The following is a 21,968-nucleotide window of genomic DNA, read 5'->3' on the forward strand; positions in this document are numbered from 1 at the left end:
GTTGCAAATCACACAGCACACTTTATTACTCACAAGGTTCCTGGTGCCATGGGCTCGGGCTTAATGGGGTCCCCGGGGAAGAGTGGCATCCTTTGTGGGCAGTGGTGGACCCATCTTTGGGTGACTGGCCGTCTGGTTGGGTCGAGTCAGCGGGAGGAGGGCGACCAAAGTCTCGAGATCAGAGGTTCAGCCGTTCTTCCAGCATGGAGCAAGGCAGCGTGGAGTGTGGATCAAGAGAATGATCGATGTCTGAATTCGGGGACCCGTTTTTATGCCTGTTCTGGCCCACCGCAGTCCAGGAGGCTATCAGTAGCATATGTCATCACACAAGTGTTAATCAGAGTACAAGCAGCTGGTTATCAATCACATCGCGTCAATCAGAAGGTGTCTATCAGGTTTACATCCGTCATTCCTAAGGGTAGCATTCAGCTATGGTCTTATCTATATGGTGCAGCTAGGGTGGTCATTCCCTGTGCTCTTTAATATTACACACAAATATTTCACAAAAAATAATTTTTCTATAAATTAATTTGTTACTAAGACAACTTGAAAGTAAATTCTTATCAATTTAGGGTTTTGTTTATTTTTAAATGCAAAATAAATTATTTGATATTTGACAAACAGCGCAAAGGTAGTGCTATCAATTTTGGTATCACTTGACCCAGCAGAGTATCAAGTAGCCTTCCCTTCTGTGTACCTGGTAGAAGACAGCGTTCTGACCTAGGAAGCATGCAATTCACTTTGCTGTTCAAGATCAAGGAAAGCAATTGTCTGACTCTTTAAATCGAGAATGTTATATAAGGTGTAGAAATCAACAGTTTATTAAACACTCTACTATAAAATAAGCACCTTTGGAAGAAAGGTAAACCAAAATTTAATTTTTTGTTGTTGTTTTTTGTTAATTCTCACAAGGATATTTTTCCATTGATATTTAGGGAGAGTGGAAGAGAGAGGGAAAGACTGAGAGAAATATCAATGTAAGAAAAACACATCAATTGGTTGCCTCCTGGACACCCGGGCCTGGGAGGAATCCTTGACTGGAATCAAACACGGGACCCCTTGGGCCACAGGCTGATGCTCTATCCACTGAGCCAAAAAACTTGATTTTGCAATTCATCACATTCTTTTCTAGTTCTTTAAGAATGATTTTTGGAGAAATTGATTTTTATATTTTATGTGCCTCTAAGATAATTTGACATTTGCAATATTATTTTTACTGTTCTGTGTGTTTTTTTGTTTGTTTGTTTGTTTTCAACATTTTAAATCATATGGTGAGAGGGGAGATGAGAGGGGAGAAAATATTTCAATTATGTGTATATAAATAATGAAAACAAGTAATTTTAAAGACAACTTCATCAGTTTAAAGACACTTTCATTCACAAAATAGTACAGATTTTTACTGGGGGTTAGCTGGAGAATAACTAGTAATTCTGTGAATACTAGATAGCACTTCTAAGGCCAGCTTTCTGAGTTAAATCTCAAAGGATTTACATATTTATTGCAAGATAGAGGACTTACAGGTTTGGGAAACAAACATATTATTTGGGGCTTCAACAAATTTTTTGGATTCCATCATATACGATGCAATGTACTAGCATCTATATAATAAAAGCCTAAACTGCCCTTACTGGTTTGGCTCAGTGGATAGAGCATCGGCCTGCGAACTGAAAGGTCCCAGGTTCGATTCCGGTCAAGGGCATGTACCTTGGTTGCGGGCACATCCCCAGTGGGAGGTGTGCAGGAGGCAGCTGATCAATGTTTCTCTCTCATCGATGTTTCTAACTCTCTATCCCTCTCCCTTCCTCTCTGTAAAAAAGCAATAAAATATTAAAAAAAAAAAAAAAAGCTTAAGTTACCGTTAAGGTGGAACTATCAGAACGACCGTTTGCTATGATGCACATTGACCACCAGGGGGCAGATGCTCAACACAGGAGCTTCCCCCTGGTGATCAGTGCACTCTCACAGGGGGAACACTGCTCAGCCAGAAAGAAGCCTTGCTCATGGCTGGCAAGTGCAGCGGTGGTGGTGGGAGCCACTCCCACCTCCGCAGCAGTGCTAAGGAGCAGCTAGCTGAACAGTAAGGAGCAGCGAGCAGGCAGGCAGTAAGGAGTGAGGGATCCTGAACTGTGAGAGGGTGCAGGTTGGGCTGAGGGACCGCCCCCCCCCCCAGTGCGCGAAATTCGTGCATTGGGCCTCTAGTAAAAATATAAAATCTCCTTTGATTCATAGCCTAGAGATGCTACAAAAATTAAGGTCAATAATTCTTGACTGGAAACACCATTGCCAAAAGTTATAATGAGATGCCAGGAGCAAAAGCTATCCCGCCTTATCTTCAAATGTTTCCTTTGTGATTACACCCACAGCTGTCTTAACCTTCACACTGTTACAATTTGCAGACTTACTGGGAGGAAAACATGGAAAATTATCCATGTTGAATATTACAAACAATTAAAAACAGATAACAATGCGAAATGTCTCTCCTTTATGACTGTTTGGTTGGCTCTTATTTTATTTTTTGGAATAAAAATAAAAGGATTCATAGCACTATTCCAAAATGGTTTACATAATTTTGAATTAAAATGCACATAAGTTTGCGTTTTTATGATATATGTTCACGAACTAAAATACAACAAAATGAATAATTTTTATTCCACTGTTGTTTTGTCTTTTGCTGTTTGATTTCCATTCTATTGGGAGTTATATACCTCCTAGCCAATCGTTCCTATGACCTTTAAGTTGTTTTATGGGATAAAGTTACTCATCTGTCAGTGTCACTACCAGGACAAGAAGAGTAACCTATTTATTTTTATTTGAACAACAAATCTATAGCTAGTTTCCCAGTACTCAGGACTTTAGGAATTTAGAGGGTGTAAAGGGAGGTGGTGAGGAGCCTAGGGAATGGCAGTCACTGGAGCATCATTGTTCTACTCGGGTGCTGGAACACTGACATTTTATTTCACGTATAAGCGAGACCATATAGTACAGGATTTGTCTTCCTGTGTCCATGAGACTCCAGAAGGCTTTCTGCTTTGCAGAAACTTCCTCTACTTTAACCCTTTGCATTTCTTGGCCGCTGCTCATCATGCCATCTTTTCTATGAGCTTTGTGAAATCTCTGACTCTAATGGCTCTTCCTTATTTTCCACATGGTTATGGGTTTTTATCAGTGTTTTTCCTTTAATGTAATTGTAGTAAGCCTTAGGCATGAAGGGAAGCAAGTTCAGTCTAGCATTGTAAACTTGAAGTGTCATTGTCCTTTTTAAGACATAAATAACTCAGACAAAAATATTGACTTTCCGAACTGAATAATAAAAAGTTACAAAGTTAAAAGTTACTATCAATTCTATCTTTCCAATGAAAAGATTGAGAACAATTACTTAATTCAAGCCATTCAACTAATCTTTATAATGTGAGCTTCTAATTTGATATTTTATTGACTTGGGGTAATTTTTGAAAAATGATTCAGATTTCTCCTCATTGATTGTGCACTTAACTCTGGGTGTTATAATTAGGCCCAAAGCAAATAACAGATATGGAAATCTTGACTTGAGCTTTTTAAGTTTAAGAAAACACTGATTGCCCCACTGAAATTGATTTTTATATATTACTAGAGGCCCAGTGAATGAAATTTGTGCATGGGGGTGTGTGTCCCTCAGCCCAGCCTGCACTCTCTCCAATCTAGGACCTCTCGAGGGATGTCCTACTGCCCATTTAGGCCTGATCCTACCGGGCAGTCGGACATCCCTCTCATAATCCAGGACTGCTGGCTCCCAACTGCTCGCCTGCCTGCCTTCCTGATTGCCCCTAACTGCTTCTGCCTGCCAGCCTGATCACCCCCTAACCACTCCCCTGCCAGCCTGATTGATGCCTAACTGCTTCCCTGACAGCCTGTTTGCCCCTAACTGCCCTCCCCTGCAGGTCTGGTCACCCCTAACTGCCCTCCCCTGAAGGCCTGGGTCCCCCACAACTGCCCTTCTCTGTAGGCCCAGTCACCCCCAACTTCCCTCCTCTGCTGGCCCGGTCACCCCTAACTGCCCTCCCCTGCAGGCTTGATTGCCCCCAACTGCCCTCCCTTGCAGGCCTGGTCCCTCCCAACTGCCCTCCCCTGCTGGCCATCTTGTGGTGGCCATATTGTGTCCACATGGGGGCAGGATCTTTGACCACATGGGGGCAGCCATCTTGTGTGTTGGAGTGATGGTCAATTTGCATATTACTCTTTTATTAGATAGGAGGATATTCATGTTCCTATTTCTTTGCCCTTTTTCATTGTACCGCATGCTCTTTTGGTTAGTTTATATGATTACTTTGAATGCCTATTTTATTTGACAGAAAAGCTGAAAATGCCTTTTTTAGGTTTGGCCATCTGTAAAAGTTACAGTCATTGTTCAATTTTCCATTCAGGAAAACCTCCTAGGTAATCCCATCATGGACTCTAAGAGCAGAGTAGGAAGTACTCTGTCAACTATTCTGACCTATTTTTAAAATGAAATTGTTAGATTTTTATATATCTCTCTATTTAAAAAAAATTGTACAAAGAAAAATGTCCTTTTAAATCTGATCTCTTTTTTTTTTTAAACTCAGTCCTTTTAGACTATTTGAAAATATGTGTGTTTTAAATGTTCCTCATGTGCATACATGTTACATGTACAGTATATTGTCAAAGAAAAATGCCCTAGATAAGTTAAATAGGGAAGAAGACTTTATTCAAGATTATTGTAATATGTTAGAGAGATTAAGCTCAACTCCCCTATAACAAAAGGTGGGAGAATTTTAAACACTGAGGTGAGTGATTGGAGGAGTCCTAGAGATGTTGGGGGAGGTTGACCCTTATTAAAGTTAGTTTCCTGTTCCCCCACAGAGACTGGGGGATAGGGGCTCTGTTTTTTTATTGTCCCTTTAAAGAGGATGATTCCTGGGTCTTTGGGAAAGGCATTCTTAGTTTATAACACCGGCAAGAGGCTGGGAGAAGACATACATCTCAAAGAAGAATTTACAATTGCAAATTTTCCAAAAGGGAAGGCAAGGCCCTGTAGTTAGAAAGGAACTGTCTACAATTTAGGCAAGCTGAGGGAAATGTTAAATGTTAAGGCTGTATGTCAATATTCTCTAATAAAAACTTTGATCTGAAAACAACTACCTTATATACAATAAATAATTATTTATGCCACCAAAAGTGATATAAAAACCACCATATATGAATTTGTTCATCACTTAAAATTTAAAAACAACCAGGGGATGCATAATATCATACTGGATCTCTCCATACCAGTATTCTCAACAATAATTAGGCTGAACTGAAGGATTTCTAGATATGTACACTGGATATTGAGGGGACCCATAGATTGTTTATGAGAAAATACATTTTCTCTGTCTCACTACATTTCTCACTTTTCTGTGGAGATGGAGTATCTATTCATCAGTTTGTATTTGTCCATCAAAAGTGAATATCACAATAATTATTTAATAAATATTTTGCAAATTTCACTCCACCAGTATTTGGAATTAACTTTGTTTTATTTTATTTTTATTTTAAATAGCACATATTTTCTGCATTTCCAGAAATCAGCAATTTCACAAGTCCCTTTCCACTGACCATCCTGAAGAATTGCTTTGAAGAGATGCTAATTTGCTTGCTATGCCTTCTGACTTCATCTAAGTAAACTTTGAGTGATGACCTGGCCAATTTGATCAATTGCCCCTCTCATTGTGTCTAGTTTTACACAACATGTTAAAATTTAATTTTTAGCCCTGGTGGTGTGGCTCAGTGGTTGAGTATCAACCTGTGAACCAGGAGGTCATGGTTCAATTCCTGGTCAGGGTACATGCCCTGGTTGCAGGCTTGATCCCCCTTAGGTACCATATAGAAGTTAGCTAATCAATTACTCTCATCATTGATGTTGCTCTCTCTCTCTCTCCCTCTCCCTTCCTTCCTCTCTGAAATCAATAATATATATATATATATATATATATATATATATAACATTTTAACTGAATGTGGAAAATCTTTTTTTCCCTTGAAAAACTAAAATATTTTTCCTAGTAGATAATAAGATATGAACTCCTAGGACCATTTTTCTTGTGTTGTTTTTTTATTGTTGTTTATATTTTACTAGAGGCCCAATACACAAAATTCATGCAAGAGTAAGCCTTCCATCTCTTGGCTGCCAGCACCGGCTTCCCTCTGGCACCTGGGACCCAGGCTTCCCTCACAGCTCCAGCTTTGTCAGGAAGGTCGTCCAGAAGGACAACTGGTCTAATTAGCATATTATGCATTTATTATTATAGATTATAGTATTACTAGAGGCCTGGTGCACAAAATTTGTACATGGGTAGGGTCCCTAGGCCTGGTCATTGGTCAGGGCCGATCAGGACCTTCCAGCTGCTGTCTGGGGCCTTCCTTCATTCCACGCCACCCCCTGGTGGTCAGTGCACATCATAACGAGCAGTTAAACTCCTGGTTGGTCAAACTCCCAAGGGGAAAATTTGCATATTAGCCTTTTATTATATAGGGTGTGCATTTTCAATAAAGTGCCTGAAAATCTCTATAATGTAATATAAAGTATAAATATGAGTAATCTTAAATATATGAATACTTAATAGATTCTTAAGGAAATGCTCACTTGAGATATGGGTTTAGATAAACATAAGTTGTAATGTCTATAAAAGTCAGCTATTGAAGATGATCATAAAGTGAAAAATAATTCTAAAATATTTGAGAAAAACACAGCATGTCTGGCTTATTTTATATTTAAAGTCTATGATTCTAAAAGGATTTTGAAAGAAAAAGACACTATTTTTTGAGTTTCTATATTTTCATTGTTTTATCCTTTCAGAAGAACAAAAGGTTGTATAATCTTCCCACACACCACTCATTTGGAGTATATTTTTAAAGTGATGGCATTTTACTTTCCATAGGCATATAGCTGCTTTCATTGTGTGGTTGGTTTATTGTGAAGATATGATGTAAATGAAGCATCCAAGGAAAGATTCAACCAGGAGCCGTTGGGTGTCTGTATTATTTTCCTGTGAGAAAATTCTTGCCTTTATTTGATTTTAGTTGTATTTTTAATTTATAAAAAGAATATATGAAATGTGTCTATGATATCTATTTAAAGCCATGGAGTTCTCCTTCTTTTTCTCTTCCTCTTCCCTTCTCTCTCTCTCCCTGTTTCTCTCAATCTCTCCACCTCTCCTCTTCTCTCTGTTCCTCTATGAGGGAAGAGACAAGAACATAAAGTTAAGATTAAGCTGGGTGGTTGGGAAGAAAGTTGGTACTAGGAGTTCAGCAAGTTGGCAAGGGGGAGTTTTTATTTAATCTGTTTACTGGAGCAGTATCCTATGCCAGATTAAAGTAATATATCACTCATATGAGATCGTTCTCAAGGTAAATGTGCACTTCCTGGGTAAGCAGCATCTTGTTTTAATTTTAATTATAGTGTCCTATCACCATGATTAAGTGTTCTTGAGAGGGTAATAGCCAGATCACTACAATGAACTTGTTTTAAGTAGATTTTAAGAGTCCTTGTTTGATTTCTGTTTTTATTTTTTTCTCTTTGATAAATGGCTCAGATCACAGCACAGGCATGTAAAATAAACAATTTAGTAATATCTACATGCAACTAAATGACATCAGTAGCAATAGTAACTCACTCTATACTAGCAGACATCAATAGCCGATTATAGTGACCATTACTAGTATTTCCTGAGACAAAGATGTATACTCGACATATATATATTTTTTAAAGCTATGGCATATGTGATACATTGTGGTTTGCCAAAGCTACATATTAGTATGTTGCACCAACATTTCATCAAAATAACTAACTTTATAATTCAATGAAATAATCAAAACAATTTTGAACATCTAATACAGCTAAACTTTAGCATATGTATCTCAGAGATAACCATATATTTGTTTTGGCTTTACCTTTACTTGAGAGGTTGACAGTTTCCAACATTCAAATCAGTGGGTCAGTATTATTGGCTTATTAATAGTGTCAAATATCACCACCATCTAGTAAGTGCCTACCTTATTATACATGTTTACATGGATCAGCATAATTCTCACAATAACTACTCAAGATAGTGGTGGTTACTACTAATGCATAGAATAGAAAATTATGGTTTCAAGAGATCAAGCAACTAGTCCCATCTCATATAAAAATAAGTGAATGACAGATCATTGAAGCTTGCTCTCATTTAAGTATGCATTACCTGTACACAATATCTAGGTGTGTGTGTGTGTGTGTGTGTGTGTGTGTGTGTGTGTGTGTGTGTGTCTGGATGTTGGGGGCAGAAGAAAAATCCCTACCTGGATGAAGCACAGTAAAAGTAGAATGGGCAGAAAGGTTGAGGTAGAGAGGAGCCAGAAACCATATGCAGGGTTTTCATGCCACTGTGAAACACTTGGGTTTTATTTTAATTGCAAAGTAAAGCCAATAGATACATGTTAAAGCTCTTAAATACCTATGCTGCATGTTGACTGGAGGATGGGCTATAGTAAGCAGGAATAATATCAAGGAAGCCATTGTTTGCAGTATGTGTGCAAAATGTAATGGTCATTTGGACTCAAGTTGTAATATTAAAGATCTTTAGTCTATTCTGGAGATACTTTGGAGTTAGAATGAACTGGATGCTCTGAAGCTTTCAATGTTGGGTGCTTGAAAGAGAGGAATAAAGAGTGACTTCCCCCCTGGGTTTATCCTGAGCACCTAGGGGTGTCTGATAAGAGGAAACCTTAGATGAGGGATATATATATATATATATATATATATATATATATATATATATATAATGATGAAACTTTAGATGAGAGATAGATATATACTAATAAGAGGAAACCTTAGGTGAGGGATAGGTTTTTGTGAGGAAATAGGACTTCTGAGTCTTCCAGGTAAGTTTAAGCAGCTTATTAGGCAATCAGATTTGTTAATTGCAAGGAGGAATGCCAGTATGAATCATAAATGAGATTAAAGTTCAAAATACAAATACTTTAAAATGTTATCATTGGATGGAATTACTCAGGAATTAAATTAATAGTAGGATTAGGAACCAAGTCTTAAAATATTTCACTCAACTGTGTTGATCTGAGGAGAGAAAAGCAGTAGAGGGAAAATAAATTTCTACTGAGATATGAACCACACAAGGAGAGAGGGAGTCATGGATTCCAAGGGTCATTGTTTCGATGACTGTGTAAAATGTTGCTGAGGATGTTGAATGAAAAGAAGACCAAGAAGTGACTATTGAGTTGGGTGGGGTAAAGTTGTGGCTGAATTACTTTTAAGGTGATTTCAGGGAAGTGGTTGAGTTTACCACCAATTTGGACAGGAATTGAGAGAGACAACAAAGTAGAGGCAGCAGATACAATGAGAGCTGTCAAGAGGTTTGTTGTGTAAGAAACCTAAAAATGAGAGCCACAAGAGAGATGACTTTGGAAAATCTTTTTCTTTTAAGCTAAGCTATGTTTGCTCTTTTATAAAATCTGGAGATTGTCAGTCAAAACCTGATGTCAATTGTGAAATCTATATTCAATTATCTCACAAGATTTTTCATTTGGATATTAACCATGACAACAATAAGAATAGTATAAATCTATGAAATAGCTCTCTATATTAGAAAGTTCCATTTTTTAAGAACCACATAGCCAGTACTACTAGGTGAATTTCAACTATTGCCTTGTATCAATATTTTCTTCTTTACTGCTAGACAGATTATATACAGAATGTATGAACATAAGACATTGATTTGTTAACTGAAAACAATTCTATTCTCTCAAAGAACAAAAAAATAGTTGATAAAAGATCACTAAGTGTCTTGGCTGTGATGCACATGAATTGGGATTTGATACCCTATGAATAGTAATGTTGTGAGATCCAATGTTGAAAAAGTAAATTTTTTATTCCTTCATCTCCAAAAAATAGGTTTGGGATTCTTAAAAGCAAATTTTGAGACATGTATTTGGGGTCAAATAGTTTTGAGGGGAAGTAATTCCAGGAAGCACAATGAGATAATGGAAAGTGAGACAGAGACATGGGATGACAATGGGTACAAACAGTACCCCGTGAGAAACTGTGGTTCAATTTTACTGGCAAACTTCTATGATATTCTCACTGAGTGATGAGGAATCTGGGATATTTAGTGACTGTCTCCTGCCTCTCTATTGTTATCCTGCCCAGAGCTGGACAGATATGATGCAGTGATATACACACGAAGCACCTGTGCTGGAGGAGAATACATGCAGCCTTGAGAATAGGCTAGAGGTGTAGGGACAGACCAACATCCAGGCTAGAACCACCTAGCACTTTGACATCTTCTTATGATGGTGCATATTATATCATGGGATGTTAAGCGGGGGGGGGGGGGGGGGAGACCAAAAATAATTTAATAATTTATATAATTTCTTAGAGATTTTTAAACTAGAAAACAGTTAAACCAGCTCAAAGGTAGAGCAAATTAATTATTGGCAGAATAATCCAAATAAATTATTTCAGTCCTTTGGATATATAATAGAGTTATTTGCCTGAAAAAAAAACACCTCCTTTGGATTAATAGAGGTTTTTGCATCCAGATGAAAAATAATGCTTGAGAGACTTACTTTCAATCACTGCTCATTAAATATTGCAGTCCCTCATTCTTTGACCTATGTGGTCAAAGATGGCTGCCCTCATGTGGACACAAGATGGGCATCACAAGATGGCCAGCAGGGGAGGGCAGTTGGAAGGGACCAGGCCTGCAAGGGAGGGCAGTTGGGGTGATCAAGCCTGCAGGGGAGGGCAGTTAGGGGTGACCAGGTCGGCAGAGGAGGGAAGTTGGGGGCGACTGGGCCTGCAGGGAAGGGCAGTTTGGGGGGACCCAGGCCTGCAGGGGAGAGCAGTTGGGGGGAACCAGGCCTGCAGGGGAGGGCAACTGGGGGGGACCAGGCCTGCAGGGGAGGGCAGTTAGGGGTGACCAGGCCTGCAGGGGAGGGCAATTAGGGGCAATCAGGCTGGCAGGGGAGCAGTTAGGCATCAATCAGGCTGGCAGGGGAGTGGTTAGGGGGTGATCAGGCTGGCAGGCAGAAGCAGTTAGGGGCAATCAGGAAGGCAGGCAGGCGAGCAGTTGGGAACCAATAGTCCTGGATTGTGAGAGGGGTCCCAGATTGGAGAGGGTGCAGGCTGGGCTGAGGGACACACACCCCCATGCACGAATTTTGTGCACCGGGCCTCTAGTCTATAATAATAAAAGAATAATATGCTAATTAGACCGGACAGTCGAACGACCTTCAGGACGTCCTTCCAGATGAAGCCACAGTGCTGCGGAAGGTGGGGGGCTGAGGCAGAGGCAGTTAGGGGCAATCAGGTAGGCAGGTGAGCAGTTAGGGGTGATCAGGCAGGCAGGCAAGAGGTTAGGGGTCATCAGACAGGCAAACGAGTGGTTAGGGGTGATCAGGCAGGCATGCAGATTGGTTAGGGGCGATCAGGCAGGCAGGCAGGCAAGCAATTAGGAGCCAGTGGTCTCAGATTGTGAGAGGGATGTCCAACTGTCAGTTTAGGCCTGGTCCTGCAGGAATCCCTGTGGGATCGGGCCTAGACTGGCAGTTGGACGTCCCCTGAGGTTTCCTGGATTCCGAGAGGGTGCAGGCCAGGCTGAGGGACCCCCCCTCCCTGTGTACAAATTTTGTGCACTGGACCTCTAGTATAAATGAAAAGAGAAGTGTTGTTTAATAACATTACATAGTTAGGAAAATGGTATAGTTAAGAAAATATTAGAATGGCAGATTATTTGACAATGTTTAAAAAAAATTCATTTTACTTTAAGGCCAAAGTGGGCCAATCCATTTTTATTCTCAGCATTCTGGGTCACCTGCCAGTCATTAAGAAGGTGAGTTACTAGCTTCTCCAGAAAGATACATCTCTGTATCTCTCAGTATTATTGATTCTGAAGTGTACATGTGAAAGTAACAGATCTATTGTGCTCTATAAAGAGAACTAGTCACTAATGGATTAGACATTCACAAGATAACCTTTGAAAATAACTTTCATCCTAATTCTCCCCATTCTGTTTTGCTGCATAACTGTTTTGTTTTTTAGAGTTACAAGAATTTTCTTTAGGACACTATTTTTTAGCATACGCTCTATAAATCAGCCCCAAAATGGGCATGCACCATTATTTTAAAAATGTTAAATTTACTGAGGTAGCATTGGTTAATAAAATTATATAGGTTTCAGGTGTACAATTTTATAATCCATCATCGGTGTATTGCATGTGTGTTTACCACTCAGAGTCCAATGCACCATTTCAGATGAGTCAGTATGATTGAAAATATAGAAGTTGTCTACTAATGCATGACCATCTGAAGCACTTTAAAATCCCAATTTTGAAACATCAGGTGAAATATTGACTAGATTTGGTCATTTGTTTTGTATTTACTTGAGATAAGAGTAAGATAAATAGCTTTGCCTTTTGTAACACTACAAAGTATTTAAATTAAGATTATAAGTGAAGCCCTGGAAAATAAATTTACTTTGATACTTCCTGCAAAAGGCTTCCAACATATTATTAAATAGTTGTGTACATATGGATTATAGATCTTCAATACGTTCTGATATACCACATGGCACTTCTTCTTTCTTCTTGATTATGTAAAAGTGACACACTCTAGTAAAATTGAGAAGTTGGTGTAACAGAACTTTGCCTAATATAATGTGATTTATGGTGGAGTCCAGCATAAAGTTAACTGAAAATTTAGAGAACAATCATTTCCAGTTATGCAATCAAGGTCTCATAATATTTTCGAGACTGGGCATTACTTAACATATCTAAAAAGTAAACTGGCTCCATATATGGAAGTTCAGTGATTGCTTTGTTTACACACAGAAATTTATGCAATAAAGTGATCTGAAAATGCAAGTTTTTAACAATCTCTCTCTTTTTAAAAATTATTACCCCTGCTTCTATTGCTTTTGTAATTTGTATAATTAATATGCATTTTATTTCATTTACTATAGAATTAAATACATGACTATATTGAATAAAATTGTAGTTTCTGACGACACAACAAATCTAGAGAATGCTTTACTGACATTATTAAAGTCACATATATATTTAATAAAACAAATAATTCACATGATTCTTTAGTTTGTCTGTTGACCTGAATACTTTGTACTTTAGCAATCTATAATAATAACCTATAAAAATAAAAGTGCAATATTCTAATTAGACCAGACAGCTGAATCACCTTCTGGACATCCTTCCAGATGACCTTCTGGATGAAGCCGGGGCTTTGAGGGCCGAGGCAAGCTGCTGTGGCTGCGAGGGACTAGCCCCTTGCACGAATTTCATGCATTGGGCCTCTAGTTACATATAAGTTCAAAGATGTTAAACAAATGCAAAAAAAAAAAGTAGTTTGAATTTAATTAAATTTTACATATTATTTACTTATACATAATTTTAAATGTATAAAATGATATAGATTGTGGATTAAACCATAATTAGTAATGATTATACATATGCTATCTACAGGACATATCTTTATTTTTATGAATGCTTACCAAATGGTTTAAAATATATGGTCTGAGGATGCATATATATTCTTTCAAATTAGTGTTTTGAATTTCTTTGAATATATACCCAGAAGTGGAATCTCTGGGTCATAAGGCAGGTTCATTTTTTATATTTTGAGGAAACTTCATACTGTTTTCCACTATGGTTGCACCAATTTGCATTCCTACTGACAGTGCACAAGGATTCCCTTTTCTCCATATCCTTTCTAATATTTGTTGTTTTATTGATGCTAGCCATTCTGACAACTGAGAGGTGATATCTCACTGTGGTTCTAATTTGCATTTCTCTGACCATGAGTGATGCTGAGCATCTTTTCATGTGTCTATTGGCCATCTGAATGCCTCATTGGAGAAGTGGCTGTTCAGGTCCTCTGCCTATTTTTTAATTGGATTATTTGTGTGTTTGTTGTTTTATTTTTGGTGTTGAGTAGTATGGTTCTTTATAAATTTTGGATATTTACCCCTTATCATAAGTATTATTGGTGAATATGTTCTCTCATTTAGTAGGTTGTCTTTTTATATAAAAATTTTTATTTTGATGTAGTCCCATTTGTTTATTTTTTCTTTAGTTTTCCTTGCTGGAGGAGATATATCAGAAAAAACATTGCTACAATAAATGTCAGATTTTACTGCCTATGTTTTCTTCTAGGATTTTTATGGTTTGAATTCTTACATTTAAGTCTTTAATCCATTTTGAGTTTATTCTTGTACATGGTGTCAGAAAGTGTTCCAGTTTCACTCTTTTGCATGTGTCTCTCAGTTTTCCCATTACCATTTATTGAATAGATTAATTTTACCCCATTGTATGTTCTTTCCTCCTTTGTCGAATGTTAATTGACCATATAGTCATGGGCTTATTTCTGAGCTCTCTCTATACTGTTCTATTAGTCTAGTCTGTTTTTATGACAGTACCATGCTTTTATGATTACTATAGCCTTGTAGTATAGTTCAATATTAGGAAGTGTTATATTCAAAATAATATATGCATCCCTATGTCCACTACAGCATTGTTTACAAAATCCAAGATATGGAAGCAACCCAGTACCCATCAATAGATGAGTGGATAAAACAAGCCATGGTACATATATACAATGGAATACTACTTGGCCATAAAAAATAATGAAACCTTATCATTTGTGACAGCATGGCTGGACCTGGAGGATATTATGCTAAGTGAAATTAGTCAGATACAGGAATATAAATATTGTATTATTTCACTTATATGCCAAATGTAAAGAACAAAGTAAACGAACAAAAAATGAAATAGACTCATAGACACAGAATAGACTAGTGTTTGCAGAGGGGTCAGGGCTTGGGGAACTGGTAGAAAGAGGTGAAGGAGTTAAGAAATGAAACTTGGTAGTTACAAATAGTCACAGGGACATAAAGTAAAGCATGGGGAATATAACCAATACTATTGTGATAACTATGTATGATGTCATTTGGGAACTGGAAATATTGAAGGTAATACTATATAAATTATACAATTTTCTAACCACCAAGCTATGCACCTGAAACCAAGACAAATAATATTGAAAGTAAACTGTAACTGAAAAAAATATATGAAGTCTATGGTATGAGACTTCAAATTAGAGGTGCTGGCACTCTTATTTCAGTCTTAGGTGTAAAGTTTATGACCCTGCTGTTCTTGTTTCCCAAGCATATATGAATCATCTAGGAATCTATATTATAGTAGTTTTATCTGTGTTTACCTTGCCCTCCATGCCTGTTAGTATATTAATTCTTGTCATACCATTTCAAACAATTTCATGGCCTGAAGTGGCAGAAGCATGACCTGCCATTGCTACAACTAAATATAATCTCCTAGCTGATTTAAATGTGATGGCAGTGATTTTCTCTCTACACAGCAGGCTAAACTGATGACACTCTTCACAGGCAAAGTGGTCCCAGCATTGATGGATATTGAGTGAACACCAATGATGTCGTCATGTCTTTCCCACTACATTGCTCTAAGTGTCTGAGCATAATGATCTAATCAAATTAGGGTTAGGAGTCTATCCTACCTCTTTGCACAAATAGCCACCTCAAAGGTAGCTAGAAGCACCTTGTAAATACCCAATACAAAAAATCACAGGTTGCACAGACAGACAGAAGAGTGACTAAAAATTCACGTTGTGTTTTATGTTTGCATTGACCTAGATGTTATTTTTTGCCACCTCTCATTGAAATATAGTTTACACTTAGCTTTCTCTAATTGAAAAAAATGAAGGTCACCTGTAGTTTCTTCTTCTTCCAAGAGGGAACATAAGATTCTCTAATCATGTGATCACTGAGGGGGGAGAGAAAAGTGCCATTTTATGATGTGTAATCCTATAGGGTATTTTTAATGCCCTCACTATTCACTCAAGGATGAATGATTTGAGATTTTATGAATACCATTATCATCTTTGTACACAATGTGATAGTACTTTTTTAAAAAATATATATTTTTATTGATATCAGAGAGGAAGGGAGAGGGAGAGAGAGATAGAAACATCAATGATGAAATAGAATCATTGATCGCTGCCTCCTGCATACCCCCTACTGGGGATTGTGCTAACAACCAGGGCATGTGTCGTGATCAGGAATTGAACTGCAACCTCCTGGTTCATAGGTCAACAGTCAACCACTAAGCCATGCTGGCTGGGCTGCAGTGTTATAGTTCTTTTTTTAAAAATTTAATAAATCTTTATTGTTCAGATTATTGCAATTGTTCCTCTTTTTTCCCACATAGCTCCCCTCCACCCGGTTCACACCCCACCCTCTGCCCTTACCTCCCCCCACCCCACTGTTCTCATCCATAGGTGTATGATTTTTGTCCAGTCTCTTCCCGCACCCCCAACACCCCTTTCCCCCTGAGAATTGTCAGTCCACTCCCTTTCTATGCCCCTGATTCCATTATATTCACCAGTTTATTCTGTTCATCAGATTATTTATTCACTTGATTTTTAGATTCACTTGTTGATAGACATGTATTTGTTGTTCATAATTTTTATCTTTACCTTTTTCTTCTTCCTCTTCTTAAAGATACCTTTCAGTATTTCATATAATACTGGTTTGGCGGTGATGAACTCCTTTAGCTTTTTCTTATCTGTGAAGCTCTTTATCTGACCTTCAATTCTGAATGATAGCTTTGCTGGGTAGAGTACTCTTGGTTGTAGGTTCTTGCTATTCATCACTTTGAATATTTCTTGCCACTCCCATCTGGCCTGCATAGTTTCTGTTGAGAAATCCACTGACAGTCATATGGGTGCTCCCTTATAGGTAATTAACTGTTTTTCTCTTGCTGCTTTTAATATTCTCTCTTTGTCTTTTGCTCTTGGCATTTTAATTATGATGTGTCTTGGTGTGGTCCTCTTTGGATTCCTTTTGTTTGGGGTTCTGTGCACTTCCTGGACTTATAAGTCTATTTCTTTCACCAGGTGGGGGAAGTTTTCTGTCATTATTTCTTCAAGTAGGTTTTCAGTATCTTGCTCTCTCTCTTCTTCTGGCACCCCCATAATTCGGATGTTGGTACGCTTGAAGTTGTTCCAGAGGCTCCTTATCTTCAAGTATTTGGATCCTTTTTTCTTTTTGCTTTTCTGGTTGAGTGTTTTTTGCTACTTTGTATTTCAAATCTTTGACTTGATTCTTGTGGTCCTCTAGTCTGCTGTTAGGTCTCTGTATAATATTTTTTATTTCAGTCAGTGTATGTCTAATTTCTAGTTGGTCCTTTTTCATATCCTCAAGGGTCTCGCTAAATTTATTGGCCTTTTCTAGGAAATTCTTGAAAAACCTTATAATTGTGGTTTTGAACTCTATATCCAGTTGTTTGCTTTCCTCCATTTCTTTCATTTGTGATCTGTTTCTTTGTCTCTGCATTTTTGCTGCTTCCCTGAGTTAGTAGAGTAGCTTTGTGTGGTAGGTGTCCTATAGGGCACAGTGGCTCAGCCTCCCCCAGTTATCTGAGGTGGACACTTTTGGAGCACCCATTTGTGGACTGTGTGCACAGTCTTGTTGTTGTAGTTAAGCCTTGATTGTTGTTGGTATCACTGGGAGGAATTGACCTCCAGGCCAATTGGCTGTGAGGATCAGCTGTGTCTACACTGGGAGAACTTCTATGCTGGAGACACCCTTATGAGACAAGACTTGCAAAATTGCAAAAGCCTCTGTGCTCAGCTTGGATGGGGAGGAGTCTCAGGGCAGAGCAGACAGCCTTGGCTTCCCATCAGCCCTGCCCTATGAGGCCCCTGGGTCTCAGTGTCTGCTGGTAATCGCTGCAAGCACCTCTGAGAGAAAGCCGCCCTCAAGTTTCACCCGCTGCCAGACAGTCCAGTTTCTCCCCGAATGAGTCTAGGTTCCCAGAGTCTCGCCCGGGACTGGAGTTCAATGCAGTCAGGAGCTTCAGTCTCCCTCCCGCTTTAGAAAGCCAGCAGCACACTCAGCCGCCCGTGCACTCAGCAGTTAGTCCTCTCTGCACGCACATGACTCCAGATCTCTGCCTTCCGCAGCTCCCCTGAGTCTCAGTTTGCTTTCTCTTTTCCTGACAGTCCAGATTCCCCCCTAATGAGTCTGGGTTCCCAGAGTCTCACCTGGGACTGGAGTTCAGCACAGTCGGGAGCTTCCGTCTCCCTCCCGCTTGGGAAAGCTAGCCACACACTCAGCTGCCCATGCACTCAGCTGCCCAACCTCTCCGCACACGCGCGTGTCTCTGTACCTCAGCCTTTTGCAGCTCCTCTGAGTCTCAATGTGCTTTCCTCTTTCCTTCTAGTTGTAGAATTTTCACTCAGCCAGCTTTCCTGTGGTTCTGGATGGTGTCCGTTTTGTCTTTTAGTTGTAATTTTGATATTGTTGTGTGAGGCAGCAGTTTAGGTGTTTACCTGTGATGCCATCTTGGTTTCTCCCATGCAGTGTTATAGTTCTTGAGCTTATAGGAAAAGACCTGGTCTTGCTATAGAGTGAGGGGGTCCAGAACTATTCTGTGGAGTTAGTTGCTGTTGCAAACTAATTAATTTCATTATATATGGAGCTGATCTGTCCTCATCATTTAATTATCTTCTTGTCATTCTTTTGGTTGTTTAATTTTTCATCAGATTTTAAACACCAGGAATCAGTTTGTGAACATTGTCTACTCTCATATTGCTATGCATCAGTGTGAGGCAGTTGTGCTTAGGAGATAACATAAAGGAGAAAAAAAGAAAATGGACTAATTTTTGTCCCATTAGTATATTTTCCCATTACTTTCACATACCTTTCTTTTTAATCCTCTACTTTTGGGATGAGTGGAAAGAGGAAAGTCTTTATTTTTTCCCCTCAACTTTATTGAAATATAACATTTTATAACTTTAAGGTGTACAATGCAATGATTTTATATCCTATATAATAAAAGCCTAATGTGCAAATCAACCTTATGATGGAACGACCAGCGGAATGACTGGTCGCTATGATGCGCACTGACCACCAGGGTGCAGATGCTCAACACAGGGGCTTCCCCCAGCCATGCAGGCCTCAGGCCAGCCAAGGCAGGTGCCAGCTCGGGCTCCCTGATCACCCCGCTGGTCAACCCACAGAGAGAGGTGACCAGCGGTGGTGGCGGGGGCCGAGTCCGGTGAACGGGCGATGCCACGCCGGCCAAGGCGTGTGCCAGTGGGGGCCCCTCCGATCATCCCACCGGTCACCCTGCAGATCGGCCCTGATCACCAAGCGAGGCCTAGGGACCCTACCCGTGCACATATTTGTGAACTGGGCCTCTAATATGTAAATATCGCTAAATGATTACCACAGTAAGGTTAGTTAAGGTTAATCCATCACCTTCCATAAACACAATGTGTGTGTGTGTGGTGAGAGCTTTTAAAATCTACTCCCTTAGCAACTTTCAAATATACAACACAGTATTTTTCACTGGTGTCCCCATGCTATAAATTACATACACAGGACTCATTTATCTTATAACTAGATTTTATACCTTTTGGCACCTTCACTCATTTTGATTTACATGTTTTGTTTATATTATCTCCTTTGATCCTCCTATAAACTCTATATTGTGTAAGGCATAGGTATTTTTAACCTCATTTGGCACTTAAACAAAGGCTAAAAATACCTTATTTGCCTTAAGCCTCACAGTGAGCTCAATATAGAAGTTAAGAACGAAACTAATTCCCCTGGCTCCAATTTTACTGCTTTTTCCTCTTAATTGAAGAATTGTAGGAATTTATAGTCAAGGGTGTTTTTTGACCTTTTAAAGTAAATCAGTAGGAAAATCGTCTGTTTATTTGAAAAGACACATAGGAAAATGCCTTGTGAACAAATCGCAGTTATTGCTATTTGCTTATTTATATGCTCCTGTCAAAAATTATCAATGCCGATGAACATAAAATCGAAGTTAAGCATCTGTGAATTTCATACACACACTTTTGAGGAGAGTGAGGTAATCTGTATCATAGGCATCATTAACTGAAGCAATTAAGTTCAATGTCCTACTTTCTGTTGACAAGTGTTACCATTTTTAGGATTTTTCTTCATGACTTACACTGCTTCATTGCTCTTGTACCTCATGAGAAAAAAGAATCATATTTCTGTTCATTCTTTTTAAAATTCCCCACTGCAGCCAAAGGTGATAAACATGAACTGTCTCAGTAATTAAGTCAAAGTGTTTCTCTCAAGGAAGTTCCTCTTCGAAATAAAGCATTGCTAAAGGAGGTTACTTAAATCCAAACCTATCATTAATTTCAAGGCCACTTCTGGGGACTCTCCTGGTGATTATAAATCACTAAAATTGGTTTACGACTGTGCTATTAAAATAACTTAGTAGGAATCATGATTCAAATGATTCAACATCCATTGGGCGATCTGAGTCATTTTCTCTTCTCTACCCACTTATTTCCTACTAGTTATTTTGCAGGAAATTTTCAGGTGGATTTCAGGGGCAACATCTATAATAATTTACTAAAATAAAATGCAATTTTGCTTTTGAAAATGAGGCATAGTTTATGTAATATGAAGTTGTATGTCAGCAAGAACATAGGATTTATACTAAGAGTTATAGTAATATAGTAATATTATCTTATTCTACCCTGCAGATAAAAATTAAATTGCAATTGTTAATGTTGGTTAAATATTACACATTAAAACCATGATTGGAAAAGTACTATCTCTCAAAAGTAACTTTATAGTTATTTTTCTAAGACAGGTACCTCTTTCAAAACTTAGCAGTGATCTATAAAAGTAACATTAGGGCAATAAACCTCATCTTTAATGCAGTCTAAGAAAATGAAAATGTGCATATCCATGAATCAATTCACAAAATTGAGGGGAGCTACAGGGTGTTGGCACTGGGTTCAAGTCCTGGACGAGTCAGAAAAATCCTCATTCCAGTCCTAATTGTGGCACGTTTGTCTTTGGGGAAGTTCCAAAGCTTAGATCCTGCTTTTACTCATTTGTCACTGTATACATCAGGGTTACATCTATAAGATAGAGGTCTTCAGTCTTTAATTTGTAACTTTGGAGGCAAATGGGTTTTGGAGTTCAGACTTTTTTGAATGTTGAAATGATAGTAGGGCACAAACAGGGTATCTTATATAACATCACCACTGAGCTGTGGGACTGCACCCTTGTCACCAAACCCATTATTATTTCTACAGGGGACCACGAACAACCTCACTAAGGAGACTTCACTCGCCAATGCCCTCACATCTGATAGGGTTTAGGCGCAAAGTGAGTTTGTGCCAAACTTTGAACAAATATTCTCACCTTCAATATATTTGGGATATAGAGATGTTTAGAAATAAACATGGTGTCTCCCAGCAGACAGCTTGACAATTCTAAAGTTATGCCTATTTTAGATGCTAGAGCTTTGCATCATTCTGCTACACATTGAGCACTTCATCTGACATTTCATGTGTAAATGAGGGGGCAAAATCATGCAATGAAGAGGTTTTGGCAAACTGCCCAAACCCGGAGGCAGCTGCATGTCCAGGCGGGATGTTCTGGGGCTTTGACAGGGGAAGTGTCCCTCAAGTGTCTGACACCATTGACTTCTCACAACAGAAGGTGGGGCATTTGATGGCTTAGTCACTAAGCCTTAGTGAATATGATAGCTACAGTTAATCCTCCTGGAAAAAATGCCTTTTGCACAGGACATTAGTAACTCCTAAAAATACAAACCTAAATACCAGGAAACACATGACTTCTCAAGATGACCCTACCAGTAAAAGTGAGATCATTTTAGCATCTCAGCGGAGAAGTATTAAAAATATAGATTGCAAATCATGAGGCACAGATGTGTTTAACTGATTAAAGATTTGGAAAAAAAAAATATATATATATGTGTGTGTGTGTGTATATGTATGTATATGTATATATATATGTGTGTGTGTGTGTGTGTGTGTATATATGTATGTATATGTATGTATGTATATATATGTATATGTATATGTATATATATGTATAT

General features: G+C 38.6%; 1 protein-coding gene across 1 annotated transcript in view; it reads left to right on the top strand.

Moving 5' to 3' along the window:
* CDH12 (cadherin 12) overlaps window positions 1-21,968 on the top strand; it is a 758,008-nt gene that overhangs the window by 213,263 nt on the left and 522,777 nt on the right. The gene's annotated exons all lie outside the window — the stretch shown is intronic.

This window comes from Plecotus auritus, assembly GCF_963455305.1.
Source record: "Plecotus auritus genome assembly, chromosome: 7".
In the NCBI taxonomy this organism is placed as follows: Eukaryota; Metazoa; Chordata; class Mammalia; order Chiroptera; family Vespertilionidae; genus Plecotus; species Plecotus auritus.